Here is a 13,865-nt window from a genome sequence, read left to right as displayed (position 1 = left end):
TTCTCACATCAGAATGAATCTTTTGGTAGTGCAGGAATTTGAACTCAAATCCTAGCAGGCCCAATTGGTGAATGGGTCATGTGAGCACACCAGGCTGTGAGCCACTAAGGAACTAGGCCATTCCTAGGATCTGAGATGGAGCCCTGGTGGAGGCCAATATAGTCATAAATTCATAATTAAACAGTGGATACATATTTCCAAACATGGGAGGAAGGCATCTTGCTTTTGGTGTAGTCAATCTCTTTGCTTTGTGTCTTATTCATTGATGTATTGTGTATTTCCTTGGGTATAGGATGACAGATATAGCTGTGGTGAACTGGATGACAACCTGTTTCCATGAGTATAGAATTGCATATACATTCTCTTTCCTAGCCAAGGCCCAGAACTTGCATAGAACAGGAAAACTGGTGCAACAACTGGCTTCACACATCAGGGTGAATTTTTGGCAGTGCTGGTATTCGAACTTTGGGCCTAGGAGGCCCAACTGCTCAATGGGTCCACATGATCACACCAGACTGTGAGCCACTAAGGAGGTGGGCTGTTCCCAGGAACTGAGAACGAGCCCCAAGGAGGCCAAAATAGTCCTCAATGATCATTTAAACATGGGATGTATATTCACATCCATGTGTGGACTGCATCGTGCATTTAGTGTAGTTATTCTATTTGTATGCTATTCATGGGTGTATTGTGTATTTTCTTGAGTATATGATGACAGGTATAACTGGGCTGACATGGTTAACAACATATTCCCATGGCCACAGGGTGGCCCAAGCATTCTCCATCATAGCTGAGATCCAGGACTTGCAAAGGAAAGAAAACAGGTGCAATGATTGACTTCTGACATAAAGATGAATCTTTTGGCAGAGCGGGGAATCTGAACTCGAGACCTAGCAGGACCAAGTGGCGAATGGTTCCACATGAGCACACCAGCCTTTGGGATCTGCCATTGAGCCCCCTCCCCTGAATGGAAAGCGGGGAACACAACAGTCATCCATTCATAAGCTGAAGGTAGTAGGCAAATAAGTACACATTTATATAGATTAGGAGAGATGGTAACCTGTGATGGAATCCAATCTGTGTGAATTACCGATTTTTGGATCTTTCCTGATGCCTCCATTTCATGACTGTGATGATTATTATCATGCTTCATCAATTTCTTTACAAATATTCGATACCCCATGAGTCTTGCCTATCATTTCCTACTTGCATCATGCACGAACTACTGATTCAAGGATGAGATTGATCACATTCCATGACTCTTCCCAGGTCCAGAAATGAGTATCTCAGGATTTGCCGCCATTCCCTCCACATGGGGTGGGGTGAATTCAAGCCTCAGGCCTGGAAAAGATATTCCTTATATACTTTTTTTTTTGTGGGTCCACTCGTGGGCCTGAACTCTGGGCCCAGGCACTGCCTCTGAGCTCTTCACCTCAAGTCTAGTGCTCTAACTCTTGAGACACAACGCCACTGCCGGCTTTTTTTTCTGCTTATGTGGTGTTGAGAAATCGAGCCAACGGTCTCATGCATGCAAGGCAAGAGCTCTACCCCTGAGCCACCTTCCCAGCCCTCCTTATATATTTTTTAAAGATAGGATTTATACTTCTGTACAGATGTTCAGTCCATATTGTGTTTAGTGTGGTTATTTATTTTATTTCTTGTGTCATTCATTTATTTAGAATTTATTTTATTGACTCTTATGACACCTATAGAATTTATTACATTTTTTACATCCTATCGCATAACATCTAGATGTTAGATGTGTTATCCATCATGCCTGGCAGTGCCAGGATCTGAACTTAGAGCCTAGCAGGCCCAGTTCATGATTGGGTGAGTTTGAGCATGGCAGCCTCTAGCCAATGAAGATGTCAGGTGGTTCCCAGGCTCTGAGATCAACCCCAGGTTTGGGCAAAACAGCGATACATGTATAGGCAGATGGAGGTATACAAATATATATATATATAGGAACATAGTTCCTATATATATATATATATATATATATATATATATATAGGAACATAGTAGGTGTCATTCTATCATAGATAGACAGCTTTGGAACTCTTTACCTATATATATATCAACTCTTAGGTATTCATTATACTGCCATTGAAGGAATATTATTCTTTTCATACTTAATAAACTATTAATTAGGCTCAATCAGCATTCTAGGATTACTGTATCCAATTTTAGCATAGACCGATGTATAAACTACTTTTTCAATCAGTATTCCTGTACATAAGAATGAGTCTCTTGTGATCTTCTGCGATTGATGTCAGGACTGCGATTTGAACCCAGGGCCTATGTTGACAGGTTGGCCTATGGCTTCACGGATAGCCCACCAGCCACCAGCAATGGCAGGTCAGGTCCACTTTGCAGCTTTGTCATTCAGACCCAGGATGGTCACTGTCCAAAGAAAAAAATCATAAAACCCCATTTGTGTATAATTCACCACTTTTTGTGCTTTCCAACTTTTTTTTCTTCCTGAAAGCACTCTGGGCCCCCGATCCCAGGATTGGCTATGGGTCCAGAGACTGCACCCCAGCCAACGGAGATCCAAGCTGAAATAGAATTTCCACGACCTGTGTTCAAGCCCTATGCTTGGCCAAAAAAAAAACAATATTTATTTTTTTATTATGATAAATAATTTATTAACTATTTAACTAAATTAAAAAAATAAAGCTCCCTGATTTGGAATTTCTGTCAGTTTTCTTTTCTAGCCTGGGATTTGAACTCAGGGTCTTGGTAAATCTGTAGCAATGTGAGCGAAGAGTTGCCATTACTTGAGTTCAAACCCCATGCCAACCAAAAATGAAAAACTAAGTCACTGACCTCGGCATGGGGAGATAGTTGTGGAGATGGGAGGGAAGGGATGGTAGCGGAAAAACACAGGAGGATTAAACAATGATCAATAGGAAATGTACTCATTACCTTGCTCCTGGAACTGTAACCCCTCTGTAGTACATTTTTACAATAAAAAACATACAAAAAAAGAGAAACAATATAGTTCTCAGAGAATCATTTTGCAGGTAAGGGAAGGATGTTTGAATAGCTGTACAAAAATCTACACTGCTTTTTTTAATGTTCAGTATGGAACTGAATAAACATAACTGCTTCCATTAAAAAATTTAAGTCACTGTCTTGGAACTGGGGCCAGAATTTCTGCCATTGCAAGTTTTTGAGCTCACCATCCAGGTAACTCTTTTGCACGATGGGTGAATGCATAGCTTATTGTCCTTGAGGAAAAGAAATTCAGGATAGAGTTCCCAGTGCCTAATGAAGGCCCTGCAATGGAAAAAATATTTCTCTATGTGTATTACATGATATATACTTATATATGTATGTTAATTCCATATTATGAATTTTATTATTGATTTTGTATTTTATTTTTCTTTGATTCATTTATTGATTGTTGCATTTAGTATTATTATACACATAATATTATATTTTGCTCATCTATTATAAAATTATACACAATAATTTAGGACATTGACTAATTTTTCATTAACATTATATTCAGTATTGAAGCATGCTACATAATTAAATTGAAAGACATATTCTTCTGGGACTCAGAGGAGCGCCGAGGTTATAGGTAAGAGGTAGGGTAGCGGGCAGGGGCTGGTGGCTCACCCCTGTAAGCTACTCAAGAGGAAGCGATTGCAAGCAGGAAAGTCAATTTAAGACACTTTTCTCAAATTAAACACCCAAAAATCCAGAAGTAGAGCTGTGATTCAAGTAGTACAGTGCTAGCCTAGAGCATAAAACCTCAGAGATAGGATAGCATCCAGGCCCTGAATTCAAACCCCAGGATTAGCGCACACACACACAAATACACACAAACACACATACACACACACACAAACACACACACACCAATATAGAGCATTTGCCACTCAGCCTGCACAAATTCCATCTCTATCAACTCAATATTAAAAAAAATAAATAAAGATGGAGAAGGGAAGGAAAGACTTGCTTCAGGAAGTGATATAGGCAGTGCTGAAATTCCACAGTAGTTCTATTATGTGGGTACAAGACAGAGAGCCTCAGGCAGAAGGTATAGCATGGACAAAGGTCCTGAGGTGTGCTGTAGAGCAGGTTGTGTGAGTTGTATGAATGTCCTATGGCTTCAGAAAAGTCTGGCAGGAAATTCAAGGCTGGGTCAACTTTCACTTGAGTCACAGGGCAGAGGAAGTGGTCCCAGAATGGCGGCCAGGGGGAAGATTAGCTTGGTTTTTGCCAGGGTCCCAAAGCCATTTCTTGTGGCTGGAAACCTGTTTTCACAGCTCCTGACTCTCAGGCCTCCTTTGCATGGAAGTGTCAGGGCAAACGCAGGGAAAAACTCTTGCTTTAGAAAAGCTTCTACCCCAATGCCACCAGTGGCTCAACCCCTGTAAATCCTAGCTACTCAGGAGACTGAGATAGAGATCGAGGGTCAAGCCAGCTCAGGAGAAGAAAGTTAATGAGACTCTTCTTGCCGATTAGCTACCAAAATCCAGAAATGGAGCCGTGGCTAAAGTGGTAAAGTGGTAACCTTGAAGGAAAAACTTTAGAGACCAGAGCCCAGACCCTGAGTTCAAGTCCCAATACTAGCACAGGAAAATTAAAGAAAAGATTTCAGGAGCTCCCAGTCCACTGTGGTGTAAGGCCAGGTCATCCAGGCACAGGTCTCTCACGCCTGTCCTCCTAGCTCCTCAGGAGGCTGAGATGTGAAGATCACGTTTCAAACCCAGCCCCGGCAGGAAAGTCTGGGACACTCTGATCTCCAAGGAACCTACAGAAAACCAGTTGCTCTGTGGCTCAAGTGGTAAGGTGAAGAGCTGGGGGACAGTGCCCAGGCCCAGAGTTCAAGCCCCATGACCAATACCTGGCCTGCTTGGACCTTACTCTGTGGCTCTAGGCAGAGGTTTTCCAGTGGGCCCCTCAGGGTCTCCTAATGTCTAGGTGTCCTGCAAGTCTTGATGGCAGCTTGTTTGAGGACATTACCTAGAGAGCAAGCCACACTACCAGAGAATTATCAAGCCTGGGGGCATGAAGATCATCAGAATGGCATCTATCATGGGTGCAATGTGGATCTGAGTAGTAAATTACTATCTCAGATCACGGTTCTGGGCCAGGAGGGGCAGGAGCTGCAAGATATCACACCAGATAATACCCACTCACACAAGTATCACAAGAGTGCAAATTTGTCAGTCAGAACTTGGGCAGGTGTTGAGTTGGGCTCATGAAAATTTTGTAGACTCAGGAATCCACAGCCAACTGGCTGCTGCTTGTAGCAGGCACTATCCCAGGAGTCCTAGGTCATGGAGCCCTGCTTTCCTCACCAGTGCTTGGGGAAAGGGGGCAGATGAAGGTCTGCAATCATGGGCCGACTACAAAGGATCATCCCTAGTGTCCTTCCCTTGATCCTGTGGCTCCATGTTGAAATCGAAGGGCAGGTTCCGTGGAACTTACTGCCATGGCCCAAACCCCTCAGCCCAAGAAGGACTTAGGGAGAAACCACTTGATTAGGCTTGAGAGTTTACTGTGACTGTGACTCAGGATTGCCCCTAGTCCTAGCTCAGCTCATCCAGGTCAAAACTAATGCCCTAAAACATTGAGGTACTGGCCATACCAATCTCATCCCCCAGTTCCCTGGCCCTGGAATCTAAAGCATATTCCTCTGTATTCTGGGCATCCAGAATTGTCTAGAAGGACCTGCGAGGCCCAGCTGGGGCCAGAAGATAGATTTGCCTACGATAAGATACGGTGACATTTCCTAGACATCGAAGTGTACATCCAAGCCACCTTGGCATCACCTCTCATGTAGCCCCAGATTATCCTTGTTTGGGGAGCCTTCAGTCAGCTATCAAGGTCGAGTTGGCCAGAGGCACTGGCAACCACCCTTCCTTCACTCCACTGCCAGCCTGCTGGGAGTGCGACATGCAGCCAGGGGACCAGCTGAGAAAAGGACAGGACCCAGCATGACTGACCCTGCCCCCCCCCCAGAGACAGGAAAGAATATATGCCAGCTGGCACTGCTGACCCAGAATCGCCTGGATGAGGACAAAGATATGGACACCCGGACTTGGGTCCCAAGGAAAAGCTGGAATATGCAGGTCTCTGGTAATTTAGGACTCATTGTAGACCATGATAGAGAGCTAAAGACAAGGTTGCAATTGAGGAAGGGCACCATCCAAGGTCAGGAAGAGGCAGACAAGCATCCAGGAAGTGGGCAGAGATTGATCAGGGAAAAATACACACACACAAGTACACACACACACACACACACACACACACACACACACACACATGGTTAGCTTAAGGCCTCAGTAGTCCCTGACCAACTGAACGTCCCAATCTCTGAGAAGATGGCACTACCATCCTCAGACCAAATGTTGACAAAATTCAGAGCCTCTCACACATCTAGAATGGCTCATAAAACAGTATGGCATTTCCTACTGTACACTCCGCTATGAAGAAAACTCAGCCAGATTATTTTTGATCGACGGTCATGGGGTTTGAACTTTGGGCCTGCGTGCCATACCTCAGCTCTTCAGCTGAAGGTGTGCGCTCTACCCCTGGAGCCACAGCACCACTTCCAGTTTTCTGGTGCTTCACTTGAGTTAAAATCATACAGACATTGCTGCCCAAGCTGGCTTTGAACCATGATCCTCAGATCTCAGCCTCCTGAGTAGCTAGGATGACAGTTGTGAGACACTGGCAGTGCCCGGTTTCAGCCACCTTCTTACAACCAGGGAAACCCAACTTGTCAGGTCATAAAGCACATCTAACCCTACACTTTCAGACTTTGACACCAGCATCCAAAAACATTCTTCCTTGGTTGGAGAGAATATAATTGACATTAATCTCCCACACCTGGTCCCATTCGCCCATTCCCTGCCTGACAGGCCACAACCTCTGCAGTTCTTGGTAAGACAATGCCCACCCTGCTGTAAATTCACACTCGGGCAAACTTGGGGAGTTCTTAGAAATGGCTATACACTGAGGCCAGAACCTGGTGTCCCAACCACAGCAACCCTACTCCTTCACCATCTCTGGCAAGCAAATGGTGTGTTTCTTTCTTGTTTTTTTGGATGAGGTGCTTGAACTCAGGGCTTGGGTACTGTCCCTGATGATGATTTTTGCTCAAGGCCAGTGCTTTTCCACTTAAGCCATGGCACCAACATTGGCAATGAGACTCTCATGGGACTTTCCTCCCTGTGCTGGGACACAAGACCCTCTGGATCTCAGCCTCCCAAGTTGCCAGGATGACAGGCATGAGCCATCAATGCATGGCCTATGGTGTCTCACTCTTTACAATTTCCAACAAGTCCGCTTCTAGACACTACCACCTAGACACGCCTCTACATCCTTCAGAGAGAGCAAAGGGAGGCTCAGAATATGGGGACGGCCATGAGCATTAAAAGGCCCCCTTCACATCACTATCCTTTTCTAAGCTCCCATCTGCTTCCTCTGGATGGCCTGGATTTCTGGGGCATATCAGACCAACTAGGACTTCTGAGGCCCGCCCATGTATCCCCCCTCCACACCCAACCGATACCTGAGGATTTCTGGGGTCAGCTGCTACATGTCCCAGTGGAAGCCTTTGAGAGGGTTGCTGATAACTGGGTCCAGGGTGCCCAGGACAGAAGGAGTGTCCGGATCCCCTTTGTCAAAGAAGGAGACTCAAAGCATGAATGGATCTACTAAGAGCTACAGGGCACACCATCCACCTGTCACCCAGGTCCCTTGGAGTGCAGTTTTACATTGGCAGTGCGGGGGCTCGAACTCGGGGTCCAGGCGCTGTCCCTGAGCTTCTTTTGCTTGAGGTGAGACGTTTTCCACCCAAAGCCAAGGTACCATTTCTGTCTTTTTCTGTGTATGTGGGACCTAGGAATCGAACCCAGGGTTTCCTGTGTGCTAGGTGAGCCCACTACTGCTAAGACAAAATCCCAATATTGGATACCTGTTCGTCTGTGACCCCTTGGGCCTGTCTTGGGACAGTCTTGCCCAACTTTACCGAGTTTCTAACAAGCAGCCTTGGCTGGAAAAGAACACGCTCCTCTCTGTTGTCCTTCATCTATGGCATCTTTTCTCTTTGTGCTTCCTGTCACATCCTCCCTGTTAAGCAAGACCACCTTTCAAGTGCTGCCTCTAAGAAGCCCACTCCAATCACCATGGCAGAGGGGGATCTTCTCCGCTCTGCAGGCTGTTGGCCTTGTCATGCTCTGCCTTCCAGCTGGTGTGGGTTGAAAGCGCACAAAGGCGAAGGCCTGGCTTTCACCACCCAATTTTTGAAGGCTTTGATACACTACCCAGGAACCAGTGAGGTATCACAATCTGTGAGAGGGCACTTGAGGCCCAGGCAGTCTGGGGGCAACAAATGAGGCCATTTCATGTGTGGGCTTGAACTGAGGTTCTGGGAGCTGTCTTTCTGAGTTTTCATACTGAAGGCTTCTACTCTCCCACTTGAGCCACAGTTCCATGTCTGGATTTTTGGTGGGTCCAAGCAGAGAAGAGTCTTATCGGCTTTCCAGCTTATGGCTGGCTTCGATCTTTGATCCTCAGATCTCTGCCTACCATGGAGCCAGGATGTCAAGTGTGAAGCTGAGCCAGACAGCCTCCAGAACCTTTCCTTTGATCTGTTTATCTCATGTCAACTAGCAAGCACTAGTTAAAATAATCATTTATAGAGGATCAAGTTCCTCTCATAGGTCAGTTAATCCAAGGAGATAAAATGTCTTTTGAAGGCTAGTCAGAGTTGGCCTAGGTGAGTGTGTGTGTGTGTGTGTGTGTGTGTGTGTGTTTGTGTGTGTGTGTGTGTGTGTGTGTGTGTGTGTGTGTGTGTGAGTTTCAGGGATACCTACCCCCATCTCTTCCGTGATTCATTCTCCCATTGGTAAGAACATCCATGATCTCCACCCCAAGGAAGGCAGGTAGGGGAGTGTTCATAAGGTCACATCAAGTGGGATGATCTGAATTCTATCCTACAACTGACGTTGGGAAAGATAATAGAGAGGAGAAGTTTAGAGGAACATCAAGGGAAGCCCCTTACCTTTGGGTACAAGAACCAGAGAGAAGAATTAATCCATCCATTTTGGTAGTAAGATGACAAGTGCCCACTATTCATTTATTTTATTTTTTGTGAGTCACAGGTCTGGGATTCAGGGACTCGGTGTCATCCCTGAGCTTCTTTTACTCAAGGCTGAAGCTTTATCACTTGAGCCCCAGCACCAAAACTAGCTTTTTTCAGGGGGGGAGGGAGGTATTTTATGGGAGATAAGAATCTCAGACTTGAGGCTGGGAAGGTGGCTCAGTGGTAGAGCGCTTGCCTTGCATGCCTGAGGCCCTGGGTTCGATTACTCAGCACCACATAAGCAAAAAGGAAAAAAAGCCAGAAGTGGCACTGTGGCTCAAGAGGCAGAGTGCTAGCCTTGAGCTGAAGAGCTGAGGGACAGTGCCTAGGCACAGAGTTCCGGACCCATGACTGGACCAAAAAGAAAAAAAAAAGAATCTCACAGACTCTCCTGCCTGGGCTGGCTCTGAGTGACGACAATCAGAACTCAGCCTAACGAATAGCCAGAATGACAGGCGAGAGCCACTGGCACCTGACCGCCACCATCCACTTATAGTCCCGTAGGGCCAGTGCTGGGTTACCTGTATTGCACCGTCCTTGTTGTGAGTGGGAAGCAGACATGGGTGGGTTTGATACTTCAACAACCTACCTAGCTTTGAGCATTGTTGCAGCTAAGTCTGATGCCGGCTTCCTCCTTATCAACAGCAATGACTTCGTGCTGTCACACAACAAATGTCCCCCAAGAGGTGTTGGATCTGGGGTCTTTCCTCTGCACACTGCTCCCACTCTCTGAAACGACACACAGAAGCAACGTGAAGTAGACATAGAGTGAATTCAGATTCTTATAATCAGTGTCTGGCCAGATAGGTTGCAGTGAGAATCAAAGGCTAGGGATAGAGTTGTGCTGTTGGGCAATGCGATGCCTCCTCATCCATTTTCCTTCAACTGTCTTAGCAAAGGGTAGTGGGGAAGTACTCACCACACAGACTGACAATGAGTAATCATCACGGTCTACCCCTAGCACAGAGGGAATTACCTAAGGAAGCTAGTTCTACAGGCCAAGCAAGAAAGCTCCTGATCCACAGCCTACCTCCAGAATGAGAGGGTCCCAGCCACATGGGGATGCTGAGGCACCTCCACCAACAACCTTTCAACCAGTTACTGAGAGAGAGAGAGAGAGAGACAATTACACTTACGCCGGCTGCCGGTGGCACAGACCTAGAAAGGTAACTACAGAGGAGACTGAGATATTAGGATCATGGTTCATAGCCAGTCCAGGCAGGAATGCCTGTGAGATGCTTATCTCCAAAGAATCACCAGAAAACCGGAAGTGGTGTTGTGCCTCAAGTGGTAGAGTCCGAACCTTGTTCTGAGGAGCTTGGTGACAGTGCCCAGGCCCAGAGTTCAAACCCCACGACTGACAATAAGTGGACTTCCCACAACAAGAAGTGGATTGAATAGCACCCATCGTCCGAGGAAGCATGGCAGAGAACTCAGGCCAAGCTTTCTGTCCTGGGGGTCATGAGTAGGTCATCCAGCTTTTCCGTGCCTCATTTTCTGATGCTGCAGCTGAACAATGAAGGATCCCCTTCCTCATGGGGATAGGGTAAGAATGAAAGACAGCCATGTTTTGTTTCATAATCCTAGACCTGCAGCATGATAAATAACAAGCCCCTTCTGAGTCCTTTCCAGGTATCTTCTTGTTATATGCTCACAGAATTGCCAAGAAACTTATCCAATGACTTTTACCTCTATGCTTGGCTCTGCCCCAGAGTTCCCCTTGTATTGATCCCTTGATTCCTCACAACTGTACTGTGAGGAGACGGAGGACCAATGGTTCCAGGCTGAACCCAGAGCTTCAACTGTGGTCAAGAATCGGCTGCTGTGGATTATGAGTTTGGGACAGTCATCTAAACCGATGACTGAGCATGGCACTACATATTTACCATCCCAACTACAGAGGACCAGGCATGGTGGTGCATGCCTGTCACAGGAGGACCATTATCTAGTCAAGCCTGAGCATATATAGAATCTCTATCTCAGAAATGCCCAAGACAGAGCCGGGCGCTGGTGGCACACGCCTGTAATCCTAGCTACTCAGGAGGCTGAGATCTGAGGATCGCAGTTCAAAGCCAGCCCGGGCAGGAGAGACCGTGAGACTCCTATCTCCAATAAACCACCAGAAAACCGGAAGTGGTGCTGTAGCTCAAGTGGTAGAGCGCTCGCCTTGAGCTGAAGAGCTGAGGGACAGCGCCCAGGCCCAGAGTTCAAGCCCCACGACCGACAAAAAAAAAAAAGAAATGACCAAGACAGAAAGGCGTGGCTCCCATGGAAGAAGACCTGACTGGAAATCCTAAGGCCTTGAGTTCAAACCATAATATACCAAAAAGAATCTGAGGCCCGGTGCCAGAAGCTCATGCCTATAAACCTACCTCCTCAGGAGCCTGAGATCTGAAGAACACAGGTCAAGATTTAAAGTAGGGTTGGCCTTGCCTATCAGACGTCATGATGAGAAGACCCATACCAATACGTTCCATACTAACAGGACTCAAACCGTACTAAGTGCTGACCACGTTCTCTATCCCCCTGGGTAGCCAACCCCTGTGTGCCCCACCTCCAGATCCTCCCAATCTCCCTCTGCCACCAACCAGGCCAATGGGAATAGACAGTTCCAGGGCACAAAGTTCTCTTGCTCTTATAATTTAACGTTGCTGAGTCCCCTTCAAGGGTCTCACACTTCCAGGCCCCCAGACCTCAGACTCAAAGCCCATGCTGCCCCCAAAGACAGCATTTAGAAGTTACCAGAAGAGACCTCAGGACCAATGGAATAGAATTGAAAACCCAGAAATGAACCAACAGACCTATAGCCAACTAATCTTGGATAAGGGAGCCAAAATAATAGAATGGAAGAAAGACCAACTCTTCAGTAAATGCTGCTGGCAAATTGGTTAACTACTTGTAGAAAACTAAAACTAGATCCTTATATATCACCCTGCACCAGAATAAACTCCAAATTGATCAAAGACCTCAGAGTCAAAGCAGACACCCTGAAAACAGTACAGGATGGAATAGGAGAAACTCTAGGCCTCCTTGGCTCAGGCCGAAATTTTCTTAATAGAAACCCGGAAACACAACAAATCAAAGAAAGGTTGGACAAATGGGATTGCAAGAAGTTGCAGAGCTTCTGCATGGCAAACGACATAGCTAGCAAGATCAATAGAAAGCCCACGGATTGGGAAAAGATCTTCACTAGCCATTCAACGGACAAGGGTCACATATCTAAAATATACTTGGAACACAAAAAATTATATCCCCCAACAACAAATCCTCATAGAAACAACTGCCCAATAAATAAGTGGGCTAAAGACTTGAAGAGAAACTTCTCTGAAGAAGAAAGTAGGATGGCCAATAGACACATGAAGAAATGCTCAACCTCCCTTGCCATAAAAGAAATGCAAATCAAAACAACATTGTGATACAACCTCACTCCAGTTAGAATGGCTAGAATCAAGAACTCTAACAACAACAGATGCTGGAGGGGATGTGGACATAAGGGAACCTTACTTCATTGTTGGTGGGAGTGTCAACTTGTTCAACCACTTTGGAAAGCAGTATGGAGGTTTCTGAAAAGACTTCACATAGAGCTCCCCTATGACCCAGCAATCCCACTTTCGGGCATTTACCCAAATGTTTACAAACAAGACCACACTAAATCTACCAGCACAACTATGTTTATTGCAGCATTATTTACCATAGCTAAGATATGGAACCAACCCAGATGCCCCTCAGTAGATGAATGGATCAAGAAAGTGTGGCATATATACACAAGGTAATTCTATGCCTCCATCAGAACGAATGTCTTTTCCCCATTTATTAGGATATGGAAAGGCTTGGAAAATTTTATATTAATGAAGTAAGCCAAGCCCAAGGAAACATAGGTCCCATGATTTCCCTTATTTGCAATATCTAGTATATGTATGAGTCAAGCAGGAAAGTTCAAATAATGTGATGTTAGGAAAATGAACCCTTAGATATCTATTTAAATGTTTTTTTTTCTTTCATGCGTTTGTTTCTAACTCATTTATAAGGTTATTTCTTTCTAGATTTGTATGTTCCTCCCCCACACTATATTTGATGTCGGTATAATTTGTGGAGGAGATGGGGAAAAACAAGTCATTTAAGGATACAGGTGGACCCGATGCAACTATGATTGTCAAGTTGTCATGTCAAAAATGAACTTTACAACTTTGGTGCGGGGGAGAGGATTGGATGGGGGGGTGAGGGGAGGCTGGGAAGGGATGTGAAGGGTAAACAATGGAAGAGGCTGCAATGCTTGATAAGAAATATACTCATTATCTTGCCCATGTAATTGTAACCCATCTGTAATAAAATAAATAAATAAAACACACACACACACACACACACACACACACACACACACACACACACACAAAGCCATCACGGGTGGCTCCTGTCTGTCATCCTAGTTACTCAGGAGGCTGAGGTCTGAGTATCACTGTTCAAAGCCAGCCATGTAGGAAAGTTTGTGAAGCTCCTATCTACACTGAACCACCAAATAGCCACTGGTGGAGCTGTGGCTCAAGTGTCAGAGCTCTAGCTTTGAGCAAGAAATCTCCAGAACAACATTTAGGGCTTGAGTACAAGGCCCAGTTCTTCTACCTCCAAACACACACAGACACAGACACAGATAGACAGACAGACTGACACACACAGACACACAGACACACAGACACACAGACACAGACACAGACACAGACACACACACACACACACACACACACACACACACACACAC

This window comes from Dipodomys spectabilis, unplaced genomic scaffold (genome assembly GCF_019054845.1).
Source record: "Dipodomys spectabilis isolate Male_0828 unplaced genomic scaffold, ASM1905484v1 ptg000249l, whole genome shotgun sequence".
Taxonomy (NCBI): Eukaryota; Metazoa; Chordata; class Mammalia; order Rodentia; family Heteromyidae; genus Dipodomys; species Dipodomys spectabilis.
The sequence above is the reverse complement of the archived record's forward strand: the minus strand, read 5'-3'. Positions refer to the sequence as shown.